This window comes from Microcaecilia unicolor, chromosome 13 (genome assembly GCF_901765095.1).
Source record: "Microcaecilia unicolor chromosome 13, aMicUni1.1, whole genome shotgun sequence".
Lineage (NCBI taxonomy): Eukaryota > Metazoa > Chordata > Amphibia > Gymnophiona > Siphonopidae > Microcaecilia > Microcaecilia unicolor.
Window position 1 is genome coordinate 6752692 of NC_044043.1, and position 16202 is coordinate 6768893.

The 16202-nt window shown below is 46.1% G+C and overlaps 1 protein-coding gene across 1 annotated transcript in view; it reads left to right on the forward strand.

Moving 5' to 3' along the window:
- The window catches only part of TMEM132E (transmembrane protein 132E), a 1213499-nt gene that overhangs the window by 911273 nt on the left and 286024 nt on the right, over positions 1–16202 (forward strand). The gene's annotated exons all lie outside the window — the stretch shown is intronic.

The window sequence follows — 16202 nt, forward strand, 5'->3', positions numbered from 1 at the left end:
TTAAATAGTAATTGTATCACAATGACAGCGAATGCAGCTATTGTTATTGTTTTTATCCCAACAATGTTATTGCTCTACAATTCAATCCACTCTGATTTTAGTAAAACTAAATTATTTTTTTTTGCTTCTTGGGGACTTTGGTATGGGTGTGCATTGGTTGGAAGAGAATGACTTTGAGTCGGAGGACCTTTACTAAAAAGTCAATGTAGAGATATTTTTTGTTTCAATGTTAAGTGCTGAGGACATTCATTCATTTTTATGTGTGTATTTCAATTATTGCATTTCAAATGCTCTATATTGACAACTGAAAACACAATTTAAAAAAAAAACTACATTTTTGAAAATCTTTGTTCACCCCTTCAAACAATGTAATAGATTGGTGAGGCAAGATTTCCTTTCACTAAATCCATGTTGGCTTTCAGGCTTATTTTCGAAAGTGATCGCCGGCCATTTCCCGACATAAATCAGGAGATGGCCGTCGATCTCTCAAAAGCGGTGAAATCGGTATAATTGAAAGCGGCTTTTTTGACAGCATCGCCGCTTTCCCGTTGCCTCGCCGGCAAAACTTCAAGGGGGCGTGTTGGCGGCGTAGCGAAGGCGGGACATGGGCAGGCATGCGCGTGGCTACCAGATGGCCGGCTTTCACGGATAATGGGGAAAAAAGCGGCGTTAAGCAGTATTTCGCCGGGTTTACTTGGTCCTTTTATTTTCACAACCAAGCCTCAAAAAGGTGACTCAACTGACCAGATGACCACCGGAGGGAATGGGGGATGACCTCCCCGTACTCCAGTGGTCACCAACCCCCTCCCACACTAAAAAAATAAAAATAAAAACCTTTTTTTACCAGCCTGTATGCCAGCCTCAAATGTCATACCCAGCTCCCTGACAGCAGTATGCAAGTCCCTGGAGCAGTTTTTAATGGGTGCAATGCACTTCAGGCAGACAGACCCAGGTCCATCCACCCCCCCCCCCCTACCTCTTACACTTGTGGTGGTAAATGTTAAGCCCTCCAAACCCCCCCAAAACCCACTGTACCCACATGTAGGTGCCCCCCTTCACCCGTAAGGGCTATGGTAATGGTGTAGAGTTGTGGAGAGTGGGTTTGGGGGGATTTGGGGGGCTCAGCACCCAAGGTAAGGGAGCTATGCACCTGGGAGCTTTTTTTGTATTCTTTAAACATTTTTAGAAGTGCCCCCTAGTGTGCCCGGTTGGTGTCCTGGCGTGTGAGGGGGACCAGTGCACTACAAATGCTGGCTCCTCCCATGACTAAATGCCTTGGATGTCGCGTGCCCGCCCATGCGGGACGCGCTCTCGAGGTCCTTTGCATACCTTCAGGCTTCTTCCCCGGGAGCGCGGGGTTTGTGAGTCCTTTAAGGCAAAATCACCCTCCAGGTAGAGAGGAGACAAAACTGGACCGGAACTCCGGACTGGAGTTCTACACCGGAACACTCGGAACTGGAACGCACCGGACAGGTGCGCACTGGAGTGGGGCCCGCTGGACTGGACACACTGGAGTGGCCCCACTGGACAGGAACATACAGGAGTGAAACCCGCTGGACTGGAACACACTGGAACGGAACTGGAACATCCTGGACCTAGGCTTCACCTACACTCGACTGCCTCCCCCTCGGGTTGAGCCCTCAGGTTCTGGCAGCCGGTAGGACTTACAGGAACAACAGGAAGGAAGGTCCAGGGGTGCCCCCTGGCACCTAGGCGAAGGCAAGGCAGAAAATGTCTGGGTTCCGGCAGCAGGCAGATACAAAGCAATGGTCAGGACAAGGAACAAAACTACGACTGGAGCCTCACCAGAAGCAAAAGACACACACACGGAAAACCAGCAGGCTAAACACAAGAAGACTAGTCAACTGTACAAGCTAGTAGGAAAGCTAAGCCCAAGCAAACCAGTCATACACACGAAACATACATAAAGCAAAACACAGGAAAGCTGTACACAGGCAGACAATGCAAAGCTGTGCCCAAGCTACCAAGTCTAACACTAGGAACAAACACAGAGCAAACTCAGAGAACTAGGAAAGCTGAACGCAAGCTAACAAACAGACGGTGCCTAAGCTGGCTAGTCTAACACTAGGAACAAACACAGAGAACTAGCAGAGCTAGGCACAGGCTACAAACACAGACGGAGCTAAGCTGGCTAATCTAACACTAGGAACAAACACAGAGAGCTAGCAGAGCTAGACACAGAAGGGTAGGAAACCCATAGAGCAAAAAACACAGAAGGGCTGAAACCCTACAGAGCTATACACACAGAAGGGCTGGAAACCCACAAGCGATAAACACAGAAGGGCTGAAACCCTACAGAGCTAAACACACAGAAGGGCTGGAAACCCACAAGCGATAAACACAGAAGGGCTAAAACCCTACAGAGCTATACACACAGAAGGGCTGGAAACCCACAAGCGATAAACACAGAAGGGCTGAAACCCTACAGAGCTAAACACACAGAAGGGCTGGAAACCCACAAGCGATAAACACAGAAGGGCTAAAACCCTACAGAGCTATAAACACAGAAGGGCTGGAAACCCACAAGCGATAAACACAGAAGGGCTGAAAACCCACAGAACTAAAGACAAGGAAAGCAAATGGTGCTAACAGCACACTAACCTCGGGACCTAAGGCACTGCAGAGGAAATGGCAATGCAAAGGCCAGGACTGTAGTCTTCAGGTGACTAATAAAGCCCATCAACACCAGAGCCACAGGTGCAGCAATCACCTTGCAACCAAACAGAGGCTTGACACTCAGAGCAGGCATCCCATAGAAAGTAACAGCGGGAGCCATCTTGGATACTGGCAGAGACGAAGAGGCGGCAGCCATCTTGGAAGAGGCATAGCCCACACAGGTGAGGTTCAGTAGGGCAATCAGCACACAGAGCCAGAGAGAAACTAAGACAGAGACAGAGACAGAGACAAGCAGAAGCCAGCACAGCCACTGACTCCCTGAAACAGGGTAAGTATGAGGGTAGTCACGGCCATAGTCGTGACATTGGATTTCGCTGGGTTTGAGATGGCCGGCATTTTTTTTTTTCCATTATCGCTGAAAAATAAAACCGGCGATCTCAAACCCGGCGAACTCTGGCATTTGGCCGGGCTAAACCGTATTATCGAAAAAAAAAAAGATGGCCGGCCATCTTTTTCGATAATACGGTTCCGGCCAGCTGTTGCGCCGCCGGCAAACTATTTTGCCGGCGCCGTTTGATTATGCCCCTCTTTGTCTCATTAATCCATGCTTTTGAATATGCTCTGTAATTTTGTTCTTTATAATAGTCTCTACCATTTTGCCCAGCACCGACACCAGGCTCACCAGTCTATAATTTCCCGGATCACCTCTGGAACCTTTTTTAAAAATCAACATTACATTAGCCACTCTCTAATCTTCTGATACCATGCTTAAATTTAAAGATAAATTACATATTACTAATAATAGTTTTGCAAGTTCATTTTTCAGTTCTGTCAGTACTCTGTGATGAATACCATCCGGTTTAGGCGATTTGCTACTCTTCAGTTTGTCAAATTGCACCATTTCATCTTCCGGGTTTATAGAGATTTCATTCAGTTTCTCTGACTTGTCAGCTATGAATATCTTTTCTGGCACCAGTACCTCTCACAAATCTTCCTCTGTGAAGACCGAAGCAAAAAATTAAATTAGGGCTCCTTTTATTAAGCGGTGGTAAGCCCAACGCGGGCCTACCGCTCGCTATTTAGGAAGTACCACGGGGCTAACATATCAGCCCGGCGGTACTTCCCCCCCCCCCCCCCCCCCCCCCCACTGCACCGTCATTTCCGGTGCTACACAAATTTATAGTTTCGGATACTACTCGGCAGTAATCGGACAGTGCCATGCGCTGCCTGGTTACTGCCGGGTTAGCACGAGAGTCTTTACTGCCACCTCAATGCCACCTTACCTTGGGTGCTGAGCCCCCCAAATCCCCCCCCCAAAACCCTCTCCCCACAACTCTACACCACTATCATAGCCCATAAGGGGTGAAGGGGGGCACCTACATGTGGGTACAGTGGGTTTTGGGGGAGGTTTGGAGGGGTCCCATTTACCACCACAAGTGTAACAGATAGGGGGGGATGGGCCTGGATTCACCTGCCTGAAGTGCACTGCACCCACAAAGAACTGCTCCAGGTACCTGCATACTGCTGTCAGGGAGCTGGCTATGACATTTCAGGCTGGCATAGAGGCTGGCAAAAAATGTTTTTTAATTTTTTTGGGTGGGAGGGGGTTGGTGACCACTGGGGGAGTAAGGGGAGGTGATCCCCGATTCCCTCTGGTGGTCATCTGGTCAATTGGGGCACTTTTTGGAGGCTTGGTCATAAAAATAAATGGACCAAGTGAAGCCGGCAAAATGCTAGTCAGAGCTGGCCATCTTTTTTCCATTATCAGGCGAAGCCGGCCATCTCGTAACCACAACCCCGTCCCACCCCCCGTCCTGCCTTCTGTACCCTGCGGAAATGCCCCCTTGAAGTTTGGCCGGCTCCGCAACGGAAAGCAGTTGAAGCCGGCCAAAATTGGCTTTCGATTATACTGATTTGGCCAGGTTCAGGAGATGGCCGGCCATCTCCCGATTTGTGTCGGATGATGGCCGGCGATCTCTTTCGAAAATAAGCTGGCTGGTCTACTATGACCTCTATTGCAACCTCGCTGTTGGGATACCCTATCTTCCCTGTTTTGTGATATCTTTGAAAGATACCTTGTTCCGAACCATGCGCTTTTGAATGACTGTCGGCCTTCTCCCAGATTTTAGCTGCTCTATCTCCTTTTTAAATACTGATGCAGCAGCCTGGTCCCAGCTTGGTCAAGGTGGAGCCCATCATTCTGGAATAGACTCCATCTTTCCTAGATTGTTGCCCAGTTCCTAACAAATCTAAAACCCTCCTTCCTGCACTATTGCCTCATCCACACATTGAGATTCCTGAGCTCTGCCTGTCTCTTGGGCCCTGCTTGTGGCACAGGGAGCACTTCAGAAAATGCTACCCTAGAGGTTCTGGATTTGAGCTTTCTACCTAAGAGCCTAAATGTGGCTTCCAGAACCTCTCTCCCACATTTTCCTATGTCATTGGTACCCACATGTACCAAGACAGCCGGCTCCTCCTCAGCAATATCTAAAGTCCTATCTAGGTGACGTGTGAGGTCCGCCATCTTTGCACCAGGCAGGCAAGTCACCAGGCGATCCTCACATCCACCAGCCACCCAGCTATCTACATGCCTAATAATTGAATTACCAACTACAACGACTGTCCTAACCCTTCCCTTCTGGGCAGAAGATCCTGGAGATACATTCTTGGTACTAGAGGATATTGCATCACCTGGTGGGCTGGTCCTGACTACAGAATTATTTCCAACTTCACCAGGGTGATGCTTTCCATTTTGGAGGCCTCCTTCCTCCAAGGCAGCACAGGGACTGCCAGACTGGAGGTAGGACTTGTCTACAATATTCCTGTAGGCCTCGTCTATGTACCCCTCAGCTCCTCCAAGTCTGATACTCTAGCCTCAAGAAAACAAACTCATTCTCTGAGAGCTAGAAGCTCTTTGCATTGAGCACACAAATATAACCTCTCACCAACTGGGAGATAATCATACATGTGACACTCAATGCAAAAAACTGGATAGCACCCCTCTCGCTGCTGGATTACTGTCTGCATCTTAGTATTATTGTCACGGACTGTCACGGAGTCTGGAGTAGTGAGCTCTTGGGCCACTTGCAGTGACCGGCAGCAGCAGGTGAACCACCCAAACAGGAAGCGAGGCTGAACGCAGACCGGCTGGTACAAGTAGGACCGGAACTAGCAGGATGGGAACTGAAGCTGTAGATGAGCAGGGCTGGAATAAGCAGGACTGGAGCTACTGGACTGGAGCTGAAGCTGTAGATAGGATTCTCAACAGGATTCAGGATTCTCAAACAGGCTTGGCTGGAACTGGATTCTGGAATGGGCTTGGCTTGGCTTGACTGGAACTGGATTCTGGAACGGGCTTGGCTTGGTTCGGATTCAGGATTCTCAAACAGGATTCAGGATTCTCAAACAGGCTTGGCTGGAACAGGATTCAGGCAGAACTGGAATGGAAGCTGAAAGCAGACAGGGCTAGAACAAACAGTGGAGGAACTGAAGCTGAAGACAAACAGGGCAAACACAAGCAGGATTAGAACTGAAGCTAAAGGCTTGCAGGGCTGGAACAAGCAGGGTTGGAGTAGAAGTTGAAGACTGGCAAGACAAGAACTAGCAGGGCTGGAACTGCAACAAACACACACAGACGGAAACTCATCTGAAGACCTCTGTTGCAAAGGCAAGCCTGAAAGTTCCCAGGTGCTTAATAAAGGCAATTATAGATGAGGTCACAAGTAAATCTGAAATGCTGGAACATCAGAATAGGACTGGAATAAGCTTGGCTGGAACCGGATTCTGGAACATGTTTGGGAAACAGAAGAAGACAGTCCACAGCAGCCATAGGGCCTGGCCACCAGGAGGCGAGGTGAGTGTAGGCACGGGATTCAGTCACAACCGTGACAATTATAGAGTTGTTTAATTAAAACTTCTTCAGGTACTAGGGATATTAGATGAATATAGCGCCTTAAGGTTATATGGTACAATGAGTAATTTATTTAGTGTTTGCTTCCCAGAAACCAATTAAATGTAATTAAAACTAATAAAGATGCAATTAAAACTCTACACTCCTCTTGTTATCCTAATTAGAATAATGACTATAAATTTCCAGTTTAATTTGCTCACTTATGTGTATATTTAATAAAATAAACACACTTGCAACCAGTATATACTTAGCATGGGGTAAAATATATCACCTTAACATTAGAAGTACTCACATTCAATATAAGATACAAAGTACTCCTTCAAAACAACCTATGAAAAGGTGTTTGTGTTGGACCATCAGAGTCCTGTATCCTTTCAAAGCTTTCCCAGGCTATAATATTCTTCATTAAACCCTTTTTTTTTAAGTGTATTCCAAAAAGTACTTTAAACTTATCTATTACAAGGATCCAGATTCAAATCAAGTGCCCTTCAGAGGGAGCTGCAGCAGATAACAGGAACCTGTTTCATCAGACTGGCTGTCTTTTCTAGTGTCCTAAAATCCTGATTGGCTGGTCTGGTCACATGGGTTTGATTTAAATTGTGAAATACCATCATCTTTAGTCATTTGAAGCTGAAGAGTAGAAGAAATGTGACTGCTCAAAGTGAGTCAGACATTGTCCCCCAGGTTCTATAAATGGTGACAAAAATTGCATGTGGAAATCAGCACGCATAGCTGCTTAACAGCTGCTTTACTGAATCATTGGATTGGAGTGGCATCGCTGTATTTGCTGGCATTTTGCTCTATCGTTTTCTAGAAATTGAACGTGAAGCTTGCTTTATAACAATGCTATTGCTTTGTACACAGCAACGCTGTCATTCAGTAAGACTGTGGCTGTTTCAGAGAGACTCCTGAGGAAGGACCTATGGCAGATACACGATTTATGTATACATAAGTACATAAGTAATGCCATACTGGGAAAAGACCAAGGGTCCATCGAGCCCAGCATCCTGTCCACGACAGCGGCCAATCCAGGCCAAGGGCACCTGGCAAGCTTCCCAAACGTACAAACATTCTATACATGTTATTCCTGGGATTTTGGATTTTTCCAAGCCCGTTTAGTAGCGGTTTATGGACTTGTCCTTTAGGAAACCGTCCAACCCCTTTTTAAACTCTGCTAAGCTAACCGCCTTCACCACATTTTCCGGCAATGAATTCCAGAGTTTAATTACACATTGGGTGAAGAAAAATTTTGTCCGATTTGTTTTACATTTACTACACTGTAGTTTAATCGCATGCCCCCTAGTCCTAGTATTTTTGGAAAGCGTGAACAGACGCTTCACATCCACCTGTTCCACTCCACTCATTATTTTATATACCTCTATCATGTCTCCCCTCAGCCGTCTCTTCTCCAAGCTGAATAGCCCTAGCCTCCTTAGTCTTTCTTCATAGGGAAGTCGTCCCATCCCCGCTATCATTTTAGTCGCCCTTCGCTGCACCTTTTCCAATTCTACTATATCTTTCTTGAGATGCGGCGACCAGAATTGAACACAATACTCAAGGTGCGGTCGCACCATGGAGCGATACAACGGCATTATAACATCCTCACACCTGTTTTCCATACCTTTCCTAATAATACCCAACATTCTAGCCGCAGCAGCACACTGAGCAGAAGGTTTCAGCGTGTTATCGACGACGACACCCAGATCCCTTTCTTGGTCCGTAACTCCTAATGTGGAACCTTGCATGACGTAGCTATAATTCGGGTTCTTTTTTCCCACATGCATCACCTTGCACTTGCTCACATTAAACGTCATCTGCCATTTAGCCGCCCAGTCTCCCAGTCTCGTAAGGTCCTCTTGTAATTTTTCACAATCCTGTCGCGAGTTAACAACTTTGAATAACTTTGTGTCATCAGCAAATTTAATTACCTCGCTAGTTACTCCCATGTAGAGTCTTGATTCTGCCTATCAATTAAATTCTATTTTTTACACTGTGGTGTTGGATTTAGCGTTATTCGTCACGTTCGCTGTGTCTGGTACTCATCGTTTCTGTGAAGGATTGTACTTCTTGTCTTCCGGTCTGTTTGCTTTTGAAGTAGACCATGGATTGAATAATATGGGTATTTAAATGATTCTTTTAAAAAAAAAAAAAAGGGATCTCAATGAAGAATATTATAGCCTGTAAAAGCTTCAGAGGGATACATGACTCTGATAGTCTGACATGAAAAGTATTTCATAAGGGGTACTTTTGTATCTTATGTTGAATGTGGTTGGCTGTCAGCCTAGATATTCAATGCCAGGCCGTTTCCGGTGACCGGCATTGAATATCCGGTTTATTTTGGGCTGGTTTAATATTTGGGGATAGCCGTTTATATCACGTGATATAGCCAGTTATCTCATAGCCACTAACCAGGAGTATTCAGCAGGGTTATCTCCCACTGAATATCGACGGATAGCTGGTTAAGTAACCGGCCAAGTACTGTTCCTGGCCTATTAAATGATTTTGAATATGGTTTTGATGTTTTGTGTGTAGGAATATCCTTTTGTAAGACTGAAATTGAGATTCCTGGACGAAGGTTCACAACATAACGAATATTCTTAACAAATGCTTACATACACAGATCAGGACCAGTTAGGATTGTGCATTTATTTGAAATGAGATGGGAAATGGAAATTGCAAAAACCTCCAAATTTCATTTTTTTTTTCCTGTTGTCAATAGCATGCACTATTTGATCTATAGGCAGTGGTGTGCTGGAGCAGGCTCTCACAGGCTCGCAAGAGCCGGTTGTTAAGTTTTTAAGAATTTTGGGAGCCGGTTGTTAAAGTAGGGCCCTCCATGGCTACTTTAACAACTGGCTCCCAAAATGTGGGCTTGGGCCCCCTGTTGAATTCTCTTTTACTTTGCTGGTGGGGATGCTGAGCCCTGCCAGCCAAGTAAATAGACTGCTGCTACTCCCCGCTCCTTGTTTCCAGCTCTGGGCAGCAGGCTGGGACTTCTCGAGCATGTGAGAGAAGTTCCAACATGCTGCTCAGAGCAAGACGTTGGGAGTGGTGGCAGTCCATTTATTGGCTGCCTGCAAAGGTATGCCTAGCGTGCCCGCATGAAAGGAGGGAGGAGAGAGAGGCAAGTGTTGCTCCCCCCCCCGGCCCTTCCAACTGCAGAGCTGGCTATGTCCGGAGAAAGAGCCTGTTGTTAAAACTTTACCAGCACACCCCTGTCTATAGGCCCTCAGTATAAGCCCCATCGGGGCACTTAAATGTTTAGTATTAATTTGTTTATTAATTTTAAACCTTTAAGAAGAGTACACTTGTCATTTGCAATACAGCCAAATTACATATCGGAAAGAAAGGAAAATTACCAAAATTTAAGAGAAATATTCTCATCAGAAAATTACACTGAAAGAAAAATTTACTTTTCACTTTATAACATACTAGGAAAAAATGCCCGTTTCTGAGGGCAATGAAACGGGCGCTAGCAAGGGGCCCCCTCCCTCCGTCCCTCCGAGCTACTTGCCTTGTTAGTTCTGTGGCGTTTCGGTTTCGGGCCTCGAGTGTCATAGCTCCGCCCTCGACGTCATGACATTTTGACGCGAGGGCGGTGCAGACACTCCAGGGCACACCGGATATCTCGGGCGCCTCAACTTCCGTGGAGGCTTCAGAACGTTGAGGTTGCCTTTTATATAGATAGAGAGATTGTTCTGCTTTCTTAGACCACAATCTCTTGGGGGCGATAATGAATTAGAGAAGATTACAAGGAATAACAGTTATAGCAAAGCAAGGCTGCGTGTCCGCCCTTTAACAGATATTATTTCAGTTGTTTCAAATCCAGAAAAGATTTCAGCTGATCAGGAAGATAGGAAACATATTTCATCTGACCTATCCTTAGAATACATTTACAGGGATAAGCGAGAAAAAAAGTTCCTCCCGCTTCCATCGTCCTTGTGTTCATAGCCGAAAAGGCTTTTCTCTTCTGTTGAGTCATCTTTGTTACATCAGGGTATATCTATATTTTCTCACCTCCAAAGTGAGAATTTGCATTTTTGAAGTAAAGTCTCAAAACAGAATTAAGATCTTGTTCAAAAACAAAGGAGACTAAGGCCCAGATGCATTAAAGACATTGGTAATTCCCGTTCCCTACCGATTCCATAGCGAATCGGTAGGGAACGGGACTGCATCAACGATAGGGAATGCAAATGAGCTACTCGTTGTAGCTCACTTGCATTCTCTAGTCCTTCGGTACCTGAGTCGGAGAATCGGGACGTCCCTTTAGATTAGGCTCCTCTTCCTGGTCTCTTCAGCCAATCAAAGCGGGCTTAGCTGGCTGTTGTCAGCGAAACGCGCTCTGATTGGCTGAAGAGACCAGGAAGAGGAGCCTAATCTAAAGGGACGTCCCGATTCTCCGGCAACCAGGAAAATAGAAAAGTTTCGCTGTGGAGGGGTAAGTGGCGCGGCGAAGACTAAGGGGGAAAAAAACCATGAGCGCCGGCAGAGCAAAAAACTGCGAAAAAAACCCGTCTCTCACAAGCGCAGGGAGAGTACGTCCTTAAAGGACGCCCCTCACATGTGCTCCCTGCTTTTTTTTTTTTTCTTTTTTACCTTTTTTGGGGGCCCTTTTCCTTTCCGATTCCCTCACAGGAGCCCTAACAAGAGGTCAGACATCTTGTTAGGGTTCCTACGGTAAGGGAATCGGAAAAACGGTAGAGCATCTGATTATAATGGGCTGCAACGGTACTGCAGCTCATTACAATAGCTTTTCAAACATTTGCATTCCGTTTTCGTTGCCTGCTACCGTGGCAGGGAAAATGCCCTTAGTGCATGCCCGGGGTGAACTACTTGCGTTTTAAACTGGCTGGAACCAGTTTAAAATGCAAGTTGTGGGCTCGTTAGGTTTTGTGCATCTGGGCCTAAAAGTGATGCTCGCTCTGTTACATTATCTAAAGACTGTTCCAATCTTATTAACATCAAGATTCACATTTTCTGCGTTTCTTATTTCTCCTTTTTCCCCTTTGGGGCTGATAGGTAGATAGAAAATCTTTTTTATTGGAGGAATAGCTTCAAGTGGTATTTGTAAGTTTTCTGTTAAGTATCCTATATAATAATTCTCACCTCCAACGTTCTATGCTTGGGACCGTGGCTCCCTGGTTGCAGGTGGTCTGTGAGGCAGACACGCACGGACGTCACTGACGTCAAGACAGCTGATTCCAAGGCAAGGGGAGGAGTAGGGAAACACGCGCAGCGTGTTTCCAGACTCCTCCTACTGCCTCGGAATCAGCTGTCACCCCCCACGCTACGGCCCCCTCGAAACCCACCCCCTTCCGCGAACCTGTCGATCCCCCCCCCCCGTAACACCAAAAACCGCACTCCCCCCCCCCCCCCCCCCCACTGTTGTGCACTACCTGTGCTGACAGCCGAAGTGTTGTTCTGCCCTTCGGGTGGGTTCCTCAATCATCTTCTCAGAAACTCCGTGCGTCTGACGTCAGACGCACGCAGAGGAACTTCCAGACAAGATGATTGAAGAACCTACAGGAAGGGAAAAACAACACTTCGGCTGTAAGCACAGGTAGCACAACGGCAGCGGCGGCGGGGGGCAGTTCGCGGAAGTGGGGGTCGAGGGGGCTGTAGCACGGAGGGGGGGGGGGGGGAAATTGCCTGCCTAAGGCCCGTTTCCTTGCCTACAGAAACGGGCCTTTTTTACTAGTCTTTTAAATAATTCAAGTGGACTAGTCCCTGGGAGTTTAGGGAAGTTCAGAAGACGCAAATTCACTCGTCTATTAAAATTTTCTATCTGCTCAATTTTTCTACGAATATCCATATTGTCTTTAGCAACAACAGCTGTAAACTCTTGAAATTGTTCAACATCTTTTTGTAGATTTGTAACTTGCGTAGCCAGTTCTGTTTAACTAAATCAACTGTATTTTTTTTTAAATCTTCAAATTTTAACATAAAGAGCATTTACTTCACCTGAAGATTTCGGCAAGGTTGAGTCCATTTTAATTAGCATCAGCCAAATCTTCTCAAGATTAACCTCCAAATTTTTCCCTGAGGTCACAGGAAATTCCTGGGCCTCGGTTCTCGGCGACTTCTGCAGCAACTCTAGTCCCCCATTAGGTATCTCCGCCGTCACACTTCCGGTGTGGGGCACTTAAATTTATATAATACTGCCACTCACTTGGGTAAGATACACTTACTGGTGTAAATGGCAGTATTGCACCTAGCCGTTGTTCTACAATTATCTGCTCAGGGTCCCTTTTACAAAGCAGCAGGAAGCCCAATGCAGGCTTACCGCAGGCTGTGGTAGTTCCAGCCCCAGTGCATGCCATTTTCCGCGCTGGGGAAGATTGTGCTGCATTTTTCAGCATTGCACTAACCCGGTGGTAATCGGGCAGCGCCACATGCTACCTGGTTACTGTCAGGTTAGCGTAGGAGCCCTTCATGCCACCTCAATGGGTGGTGTTAAGTTCTCCATTTCCCCATATGGCCACATGGTAAGTGAAATCTTACCACTTGACCAAGGGCCACAGCGCTCGGCAAAAACGCAGGGCCTTTTTTACTTGAGCTTGGTAAAAGGACTCTTAAATTAGCATAGTGTGTAATTGCAAGGGGGTGTTCACAGGGGAGGAGCATGGATTTGTCATAGTTGTGTCCAACGTTTATGCATTTATAGAATACTGTCATTTACATATATAAATCTTGCACTTATATGGGTCCATTACACCAGCCATAGACCTAGCATAAATGTGCAGACTGTCATTAAGCCGCACCAGTGCTGGCCTACACTAGTGTCCTGTAAGTGTTGTCATGGAATAGGCTTCAGGCCTGTGGAAATCTGGTGCCTTCATTTGCTGACCTTTTATAGAATCGCTTCCAGAGTGTACAATATTGTGCTATAAAGTGCTCTCTACTGATGATATTGTCCTGAAATGAAAACAAAAATTAAAAAAAATAACAAACGAAAAGAAAATGACGTGGAGGGGCATAATCGAACGGGGCCCCCAAGTTTTCCTGGGGCTGTCCTCGCAGGATGGCTCCGTGAAGGGGCGGGGAAACCCATATTATCGAAACAAGATGGGCGTCCATCTTTCGTTTTGATAATATGGTCAGGGACGCCCAATTCTCAACATTTAGGTTGACCTTAGAGATGGTCGTCCTTAGAGATGGTCGTCCCCGGTTTTCAGTGATAATGGAAACTGAGGACGCCCATCTCAGAAACGACCAAATCTAAGCCATTTGGATGTGGGAAGAGCCAGCATTCGTAGTGCACTGGTCCCCCTCACATGCCAGGACACCACCCGGGCACCCTAGGGGGCACTGCAGTGGACTTCACAAATTGCTCCCAGGTGCACAGCTCCCTTACCTTGTGTGCTGAGCCCCCCAAAAAAACCCACTCCCCACAACTGTACAACACTACCATAGCCCTTAGGGCGGAAGGGGGGCACCTACATGTGGGTACAGTGGGTTTTTGGTGGGTTTTGAAGGGCTCACATTTACCATCACAAGTGTAACAGGTAGGGAGGGGATGGGCCTGGGTCCGCCTGCCTGAAGTGCACTGAACCCACTAAAACAGCTCCAGGGACTTGCATACTGCTGTCATGGAATTGGGTTTGACATTTGAGGCTGGCAAAAAAAAAATTTTTAGTTGTTTTTTTTTTTAGGGTGGGAGGGGGTTGGTGACCACTGGGGGAGTAAGGGGGGGTCATCCCCGATTCCCTCTGGTGGTCATCTGGTCAGTTTTTGAGACTTGGTCGTGAAAAAAAATGGACCAAGTAAAGTCGGCCAAGTGCTCGTCAGGGACACCCTTCTTTTTTCCACTATCTGTCGAGGATGCCCATCTCTAAATCACGCCCCAGTCCCGCCTTCGGTACGGTGCCGACACATCCCCGTGAATTTTGATCGTCCCCGCAATGGAAAGCAGTTGAGGATGCCCAATATCAGCTTTCGATTATGCCGATTTGTGCGAACTTGAGAGAAGGACGCCCATCTCTCGATTTGTGTCGGAAGATGAGCGTCCTTCTCTTTCGAAAATGAGCTTGTTAGGGGCCCTTTTACTAAGCTGTGTTAAGAAATGGGCTTAGCATGTCCTTATGCAGGCTTTTCCCGCATGCTAAGCCCATCAATAGGGCTTTTACTTATTTATGGTTTAATGATACCGCACTTTCACGTTGAAACAATAAGGCGGTTTACAATTTTAAAATATAAAGAGTATTCTATTATATAATAGGACAGAGAGTTACAATCACACAGGGAACCTTTTACTAAGCTGCGTAAGCGTCTATGCGTGCCCAACGCATGCCAAAATGTAGTTACCGCACTGCTACCGCGTGGCCCTTGTGGTAATTTCATTTTTGGCGTATGTCCGGTACACGCGCCTGAAAGATATTTTTTATTTTCTGGCGCATGTCAGCTATGCGCGCCAAGTGGCAATTGGCACACGTAGGTCATTACCACCCAGTTATCACGTGAGATTTTACCGCTAGGTCAATGGTTGGCAGTAAGGTCTCAGACCCAAAATGGACGTGCGGCAATTTTGATTTTCCCGTACGTCCATTTTCAGCAAAAATAAAGGCCTTTTTTTACAGGCGCACTGAAAAATGGATTGGTGTGCGCCCAAAACACGCGCCTACACTACTGCAAGCCATTTTTCAGTGCACCTTAGTAAAAGGTCCCCACAGAGAGGAATAAGAAATGTACATTCACAGGAAATGGTATAATCAGCCAGGTTAAGTCAGGGAGCATGCGTCATGGAAGGCTGCCACTAGTTTCTCCGATGCCTCATCTACCATTCTCAAAAGCAAGGTATTTGTTTCATTTATGGCTGTGCGCTAGTGTTAGCATTAGCATCTGAAAAGCGGAGAGGGCCAGGGGAATAATGATGTCACACACTGGTTATTAATTTTATTCTTGACTCAATACTGCCAGGGGTCCTTGCTTTTCATTGTGAGTAAACACAATCCAGCCGATATTCAGTGCACGTTAACCGGCTGGAAATGGCTGCCGACTCATTAACTCACGTCTCGGTGGATAACCAGTCATTTTCAGCAGCGGTAAACACCTGGTTAGCGCCGAAAATAAAGCTGTGATGTTGGGGCATTCCAGGGGCATGACCGGTTAAATCCCGATATTCAGAACTTAACCTGCCAGGCTTAATGGGCAAATAAGACCTCATAAATAGCAGTCCTATCTTTGCCCGTTAAGACATGGTCAATTAAGTCTGAATATTCATTTAACCGGTCATGTGCTAACTGGCATTGCAAGAACCGGATATTCAATGCACTTACAATTAATTTCTCTGTTACATTTTTTTTCTCATACTTTTATTGAGATTTTAATACATCAAAAAGAACAGTAAAAACAATTGTAACAACATATCGGGTTGGCAAACTTAAGCAAATATCAATGCATCAGATAGCCTGAGCAATATGACATATATGGGTATGAGATCAAGATATTAAAGTTTTTATACTTGTGGTCATTTCGAGCAAAATAAATCTAAATAAAAATTGTGAAACAATAATAAAAAATCTTTGAACACTGGGGGGGGAGGGCAAATTTTCCAAAAATGAGTCAAACGTATTTTTGGTTATGTACGTCCTTGAATGCTGCGATTTAGAATTTGATGTCTTCAAGGCAATGACTGAACGGTGACTTTTTTTGCCCT